Genomic DNA, 8,823 nt, shown 5'->3' with positions numbered 1-8,823 from the left:
TTTACAGTGTGTTCTGTGAAGCGCTTTGGGAGGTCCTCCCGACGTGAAAAGCGCTATATCAAATGCAAGGATTATTATTATTATTATTCTGTGTTTGTTTGTTTGCTTGTTTGTTTATTTAAGGCAGGTTAACTTTTGAGGTGTACCTACCCCTTCACCAAAACCCAGGAACAATTGCTAATCAATTACTATGCAACTCTGTGGCAATTTTGGAAGATATCTATATATATCATTACGCATAACAATATTACATTCAAGTGAAATGCGAAAAAAAAGGTTTACTGGAAGAAATCTCCTAAGGATTCGTCCTTGATTTTGACACGGTGCCTTATTGTGTCATCAAGACGTCTCAAAGCACTTCACACGATATTCTGGAGAGGGGTTTGACTGCATTTTTTTGTGGGCAAATAGCAGCAACCAGCTTGCGCGCAGCTATGTCCCACAAACAGCTATCGAATGAGTGATCAATTTCATTTGGGGGGGTTGTTGTCCAGGACACCGGGAGAAACTCCCTTCTCTTTTTAAATTGTGCCATGGGATCTTTAAAGTACACCTGAACAGTCAGACAAACAGTTTAATGGCTCGATTACGGGAACTCCCTCCTCATCGGCCTTCCCAACTCTTCTCTTCACAAGCTGCAGATCATCCAAAACTCTGCAGCTCGTGTACTCTCACGCACAGGCTCCATGACCCCATTACTCCCACCCTCACCCGACTCCACTGGCTCCCCATCCCCCAGAGGATCGAGTTCAAGATCCACGTCCTCACCTTTAAGGCCATCCATAGCCTTGCCCCCTCCTGTCTCTCTGACTTGCTGACTCCCTACCAACCTGCCCGCTCCCTCCGTTCATCGGGCTCCGGCCTGCTCCATGTCTCCCGCCCGATCCGACCTACCATCGGCAGCCGGGCTTTCAGCCTCTCTGCCCCCACACTCTGGAACTCCATCCCACGGTCCCTTCGCCTCGCTTCCTCCCTTGCCTCCTCCAAGGCCGCTCTCAAGACCCTTCTCTTTTGTCACCCTCCCAGCTTTCTGCCTTCCCTCATCCCTTCTCCACCTCTCCCCCATGCTCGGGCCCCATCACCTAACTATTCAGCACTTTGGGACGTCCTTCCGATGTGAAAGGCACTCTATAAATGTAATTTTGTTGTTGTTGTTGTCTCATTTGAATGACAGTACTTCCCAGCATTGCATTGAAGTGTCAGTTTAGACTACGTGATTCTAAGTCCTGACGTGGAGCTTGAATCCACAACCTTCTGACTCAGAGGCAAGTGTGCTATTACTGAGCCAAGCTGATACATGCTGCTTGTATTGCAGTGCAAAGTTTGGCTTCTTGAGTTATGTTATCTTGGGGGCAGAAGGAAAACAAAAGTTCCTACATAATAAATCAATGGCGTTTCATTAGGTGAGGTAAGTGGTAACTTCTCGCATTCTAGGTTTATAAACAGGTTAGGCCTTTGTAATATATTGTGTGTAGGGTGAACCATGTTACAATATATCAATGCATCAAACTTGATGTAGTAAACTGTCTGAGCTTAATCAAAGATCTCGCAGTGAGTACTGGTCTGTGTGAGCTGAGACCAACGGGCTGACCAAGATCGCAGGAAATGTGGGGCCAGTGGAACCCGTGAACGAGTGGGGCTGGGCGAGAATGAGCGGGGCTGGGGGAGAACGCGAGGGTCTGGGTAGGAACGAGCGGGGCTGGGGGACAACCAGCGGGCCTGGGTGACAGCAGGAAAGTGTGACTGGAGATTAAAGACATTGCGCACACACAAAGGGCCTGTTGCTATCTGAACAAGGCAGCTTGATGGGGCTAACTCATAAATTATCTCACCTGTCAAAAAGGTCACCAGCCACCACGGTTATCAATTAACACAGGGTGGAGTGTGTTTAAAGGACAACAATCCCAAGATTTACTGAACTTTGATAAAGCTCAGACAGTTTACCACATCAAGTTTGATGCATTGATATATTGTAACATAGTTCATCTTACACACAATATACTACAAAGACCTAACATGTTTATAAACCTAGAATGCGAGAAGTTACCAAACAGGAGAATCAGAGAGCAGGTTCTCAGAAATAGTAACCAAATTAAATTGAAATGGCATTATAGTAGTTGATTTATCCTGCATGTCCCCAGCAATTGCTGTGCAGAAATATTAATATTAATTTGTTTATACTGTTTTAATAATTTTTGATAATTTCAAATTACATTTTAAAATAAAGGATCCTACATGTACTGTAGCTGGAAGGGGTTAGAGAGTGATGGAGATGCACCAACATGTTCTTAGCTTTCTTTTTTAGTTTTGATACACAGGTATCTAAACTATAGTAAATAATACAGGTACTTCTAACATCTCTTAGAGAACAATATATATGCAGTACCTTCACTTCCCACCATTAGATATCATCTCTTACAATGAAAGATGAAAGAAGTTCAGTCGTAGGAAGATAAATTGTAACATTAGAATAATACAGCAAGTTTCTGTAATCCAACAGGTGTAACTTTTTCAACAAATGTGTAAGATCCATTACCAGCCCTCAAGACTTACAGGATTGGCTTTCATGTGGATGAAGAAAAATCTCAGTAACAACAACAACAACAACAAGATTCCATTTATAAAGCGCCTTTCACGTCAGGAGGACGTCCCAAGGCGCTGCACAGTTGGGTCATGACCCAAGCAGGGGGGAAATGGTCAGGGTGAGGGGAGGGAAGGGAGGGAGCGAGGAGTGGGGAAATGGTCAGGGTGAGGGGAGGGATGCGAGGGAGCGAGGAGGGGGAAGAGAGTCGAGAGGGGAGCTGAAGGCTCGGTCAAAGAGAAAGGTTTTGAGACCGGCCTTGAAGGAGGAAAGGGAGGAGGCGGCGAAGGCACTGGGGGATAGAGTTCCAGAGCCTAGGGGCTGAGAGGCTGAAGGCCCGGCCACCGATGGTAGGGCGGTTAGGGCGGGGGACGTGGAGCAGACCGGAGCCAGAGGAACGGAGGGTACGGGCAGGTAGGTAGGGGGATAGTAGGTTGGAGAGGTAGGAGGGAGCAAGGCCGTGAATGGCCTTGTAGGTGAGGATGAGGATCTTGAATTCGATCCTCTGGGGGATGGGGAGCCAGTGGAGGTGAGCGAGGGTGGGAGTGATGTGGTCCCGAAGCCTGGTGCGGGACAGTACATGAGCTGCAGAGTTCTGAATGACCTGCAGCTTGTGGAGGGAGATGCCGGGAAGGCCGGCGAGGAGAGAGTTCCCATAATCCAGCCTTGAGGTGATAAAGGCGTGAACCAGGGTTTCAGCAGCGTGAGGGGTGAGGTAATGCCGTAGTCTGGCGATGTTCCGGAGGTGATGGAAGGCGGTGCCAGTTGTGGTGCGGATGTGAGGGAGAAAGGACAGCTCAGGGTCGAACAAAACGCCGAGGTTCCTGACTGGGTTTGAGAGGTTTGTCAGTGGTGATACGTTGTTCTGTATTTAACTTATGGGTGAATTATGTTAGCTTCTTAAAAACTGCTCCTTCCGGGTCAACAATTTAAATACCTGGATTATTACATACCTAAAATATTTCAGTTGGATTTATGCACATTCACAGCTTACCTATTAAACATGTCACAGATATTCAAGAATCTGTCTGTAAGCACGTACTTACCTTGGCCCCAGGGCTGGTTTACAATGGATGACATGCGAGGATAAACAGATTGATGCCCTAAATATTCATGACCAACTTCAATTAAATTAAGCTAAAATATACCCAACATAGCAAAGATTTCAAGAGGGATTTGTGATCAATTTATCACAGATAGAATAAAACCTTTTAAATGGTTCTCAGAACCATAATCCTAAAACAAACAGCAAGGTAGCCCATGATGGTTAATATAATTAATTATTGCATTATATCTATACATTTGTACATCTATCTTTGCATTCATATCAGCAAAAAATACTTCATTGGAACTTTTTTCCACTTATTATGAACAATCTTTAACTATAAGTCAACTTTTTATCATTTCTAACATTTATTTTTCTTACATAAATTAAAATGAGAAAATTTAAATTCATTCAAGAACTATACATTAAAGGACTGCACTTTATATTCAACATGCATTATCTAGAATGGGTGTCAGTTGGCATCAGCACTCTTACCTTTCAGTCAGAAGCTTGTGGGCTCATGCCCCACATCAGGACTTCACAACTCATAGTCTAGGCTGAAGTTAAAGATCCCAAAGCACTACCTGATTGAAAAGAGAAGCAAGTTTCTCCTTGTGTCCTGGCCAACAATCCCCCATTTCATATTGGTAATTCACATCATGGTTGTTTGTGAGGCAACATTAGAAAATAACAAACAACCTGTGATTCGTGAGCGCCTTATCAATGAACCTGTGAGCGTCTTATCACATCTTGTAGACGTCTCAAAGCAGATTCATAGAATATACTATAAAGTGAATTGACTGTTCATAGCCACTACCTCTTACAGTAAATTGTGTGATAAGGCGCTATATCAAAAGCAGTTATTATTGTAACCTTTTTCATATTTGGGCTATCATAACATTTTATAAATATTGAGATTTGTTTTAATCTTTTAAAAATGTGACCTAAACACACTTTGATTTTGATCTGCAAGTGAAAGACTTTAGAACCATTAAGTAGTGCATTTTGCTTGTTCAAACTTTTTTTGGAGGCGGTGGGGTGAATATTTAATAATAATTCAAGTGCATTGATACAATGCCTTATTACGGCGTTGAAATGTCTCAACGCAGTTCTTGGGATTTTACAGTGAAGTGCAATAGTTCTAGAAGAACGCGATAACCAATTTTTTGCACAGCAATGCCTGACAAACAGCCATGAATGACCAGTTTTATCTGGGGTGTTGTGAGTCAGGACACTGTGAAAACTTCCTTCTCTTTTCAAATACTGTAGTTGCAGAGAGAAAAAAATCCCTAAGTTCTTCTTAAGTTCCACCATCAGAAGGGCTCCACCTACTGCACCAATGTAAAATGTTTCATATCCCGTACCATCAATCGCCATGGTCTATCTCTCTTTGTCAGAATGTCACATATTTTAGTGCCAAATACATTTCTCCCACAAAATATACAGTCAATTCATTTTATAGTATATACTGTGAAACGCTTTGAGATGTCTAGAAGACGTGATAAAGCGCTATATCAAATGAAAGGGATTATTATTTATTATTTATTTAAATGTGTGATAACGTACATTGTCATAGGCATGAATTCAAAACTCACTTCACATATGATCCCTATAGCTGAAAGAAATTGAAGACTCCTATCCTATCACTCTGACTTGTATTGAAACCTGAGTTCAAGACAGTGCACTAACTCACTGCATCACACCGTTAGTTCTCGTTTCTGTCATTTGATCTACACACTGGATGTTTATGGAAAAGATGTTTACCTCAAAGTAAACAAATTAAAATATTAAAACGTACACTGTGCGGAAGGTAAGTATATTACTGTGTTGTAGAATTCCATGATACAGTGCATTATTGGCCAAAGGGTTAACAGAGAGCAATCTGTATTTGTGCAGTCAAGTGTTTACATCTGTCAGCAAAAGCAGTCTTGATTATAGCCTCGGAGTTAGTGTTTGCTGGAAGGTTCAGGCATCTGCAACAAATCCACAATAAAGACCCAGAGAGAAAAGGACAAGACAAAAAGGAGACAGAGTAGTAAGAAATGTGAGATGAGAGAGGAATGTAGGGCGATCCAGCAGAGTGGCGAAAAATACATGTCAATACAAAATAACAAGGATGGCATAAAAAGTTATTGCTTCCAATCACTCACTCACCCATACTGGTAAAGAAAGTCAGTAAATTTAAGTCAGTAAATGTAACGGTGGTTGCATAGGTTCAAGGAATTACAAGGAGCACAGCTGCAATAGTATTCAGTACTCTAAGCACCTCACCCTATTTCCATAACAGCACTTGGTATGAGCACAGATCCCATAACACAAATAGCCTCAATGAAGGATTGAATTCCCTGGAATATTCCCATTTTAATTCCTGTTGATTTTAACAGCATTACCAGCTACAGTAATGATAGTTCTCAAGGTCAACTTCTTTCTCTGCCGAGGTTCAGGTTTCTTTCACAGAAAGCATCTTAACATTTAAACCAACTTTGGTTGATTTAACATTTGATTTGTTTTAGTTTGTACAATCAGGTGCTCTAACCTGATACCAAACAAAAGTTGGTTAGGTGAATGATTAGAATAATAATTTATAATTACTAAGCACAGCAGAATATTTACCCACTCCAGAGGCTTTCCTACTTAACAAAGCTCCGCTTCCTGATTGAAATAATATACAGTGTCTCTCAAACAATTTAATTAAGTAGGTGTAGATTTCATGCCATGCACCTTAACACAAAAAACTGTCAGGCTAAAGGCATCACAACTCAAAATTCTCGGTGCCCGCAGGCTTTTGAATTATATTTCAAGATTAATGTAGAACACCAGGATGAAGTAAAGTGTGATGTGAGCAACAAAGGGGATGTGATTTTCTTGGTAATAATAATCCTTGCATTTGAAATTGCACCTTATCACAATGTTGAGACATCTCAAACTGCTTCACATGATATACTGTAAAGTGAACTGACTATATTTTTTGTGAGAAAAATGCAGGAGTTAGTTGTGCACAGCAATGTCCCACAAACTCCACAAGTTTTATTTGGTTTATTGTTGGCCAGGGCACAGGGAGAGAGAAACTCTTTTGTCTTTTGGAATAGTAACATGGGATATTTAACATTCACCTGAAAAGGCAGATGAGACCTTGGTTTAAAATCTCATTTGAAGGACGGCACTTCCGACAATGAAACACACCCCCAGTGTTGCATTGGAGTGTCATCTTAGACTACGTGATTAAGAGAGTGATAGAGGCAAAGACCATGTGAAACTGGGTATGAGGATTATTTAATTTCCAATACATTGTTTTCATGTCCACTGTGCAAAGGCTTAAACACATCTTTGTAGAGATAAATTAAGAGCATTACATTATCATAGTAGTATTCATAAATGTCATTTTTATTCGCAGAGAAGTTGTTTAAAAATCACAAGAAATTAACATTTGGTGCTTTCTCAGCAATAGAATTTTCAATTTTGCGCCTCAAAATGAGTTCAATAAAGCAAATAACAATGAATCCTTTGTAAAGAACAAAATAGAAAGGAGAAAACAATGAACAGACAGATAAAGCAAATACTAAACATTAGAAAATAACAACCTGTGATGTAATGGCAGTAAGGAATAAGTGCACTAATTGAGGGAGTTGGCTTGGGAATTTGAGTGAATATGATGCAGTGGTTTGCATTTTCGAAACTCAAAGCACTTATCATGATGTCAGCAAAGTTGATAATGTGTTATAGCTTTGAGTGTTCATCTCTACTTCCTTCCAGTCTGTCTGAACATACAACAATAATAATCCTTACATTTGATATAGCGCCTTATCACGTCTTTGAGACGTCTCAAAGCACTTCACAGAATACGCTGCAAAGTGTAGTGACTGTATATTTTATGGGCGAAATGCAGCAGCCAATTGCGCAAAGCAGTGTCCCACAAACACTCATGGATTGAGTGACCAGATTATTATTTTTAATTTTTTTTAAGGATTTACTATCCCCAGAAGAGAGATCTGCCAATTGACTAACAACCGGGTTCCTACTTACTGCTAAGTAAACAGAGGCGTGTGGAGTAGGAAACTTGCCCAACATTTTGCCCTGCCAGGAGTCGAACCCAGGTCTCTCGCTTACAAGGCGAGTGCCCTAACCACTGAGCTACAGGACTTCACTGATGTATGACGTCTCCTTACTGCTTTCCCAGTTGAGGGCAGCTAAATTAGCAGAGACTGGGACTGAAACCTGGAACTGTCCTGTGGCCTTTACTTCACAGTGTAGGCGATTTCACCACTAATTCATTAAAGATCCCAATTGAATACAATACTTTAGAAAGATCTAAATGAATGCAATTTGTTATTGTTAAATCGGCACATGTAAATTTATATGCTAAGAGAAATCATTTTTTTGTATTGTAAGTCAGGCAGATTTAAGTTTGACAATTATTTCCATGGAACTGATCACACTGATACAAAGTGAGGCGGACCATGAAGTGCACGGGAAAGCAAAGAGAATTTAAAATGTGTAAAATGTAATCTCTAAAGTTAGTGCATTTTAACCAATGTATTCCAATAACAAAGTTTGTAAAGGAGTCAAGTTGTGACCTGCATTTTAAGGGCGTACTTAAATTAATTACACTGTCTACCAGGAAACAATGTTGTTGTAATCACAAGAAGTTCCAGATAAACCAAATCTTCCAAAGCTATCATAACAGTATCCCAGTGTACATACTGCAACAAATCCATTCCAACTCAAACACAGATAACTGACTGATCAAAACAAAAGGGTGCCTCTAATGTGAGGCTTGGGGTAACATTAACATTGACCTTTTAAACTGTTCTACGTCAATGTTTTGGGCTGGGGCCTGAGAAGTAAATTTCTGTTCTCTGCTGCTCCATGCTCATAATCCACCAGTCATTTCTGACTGTTTTCATAACTAATGGCAGCATCGTTGGCATTTCTGATACTGAAGTTGATTGTTAACACTTGCAACAGCCACATGATGATGTCAGTCTCTCGGCAGACAACCTTGCAATCCTTATGATAATAATAATAATAATATTAATAATAATAATACATTTGATATAGCACCTTATCACAATGGGAAGATGTCTCAAAGTGTTTCACATAATGTTACTGTGAAGTATAGTGACTACATATTTGTAGATGAACATGGTAGCCAATTTGCACACACCAATGTCCCATGAAGTGAATGGACAATTTTATT

At 40.7% G+C, this 8,823-nt stretch overlaps 1 non-coding gene across 1 annotated transcript; it reads right to left on the bottom strand.

The window, feature by feature from the left end:
* Positions 1–7,695: 7,695 nt before the first annotated feature.
* Positions 7,696–7,767, bottom strand: trnat-ugu. The gene has a single exon. It is a non-coding gene; the product is annotated as a tRNA-Thr (tRNA).
* Between the last annotated feature and the right edge of the window lie 1,056 nt (positions 7,768–8,823).

This window comes from Callorhinchus milii, unplaced genomic scaffold (genome assembly GCF_018977255.1).
Source record: "Callorhinchus milii isolate IMCB2004 unplaced genomic scaffold, IMCB_Cmil_1.0 Scaffold4, whole genome shotgun sequence".
NCBI classification, from domain to species: domain Eukaryota; kingdom Metazoa; phylum Chordata; class Chondrichthyes; order Chimaeriformes; family Callorhinchidae; genus Callorhinchus; species Callorhinchus milii.
The sequence above is the reverse complement of the archived record's forward strand: the minus strand, read 5'-3'. Positions and strand labels throughout refer to the sequence as shown.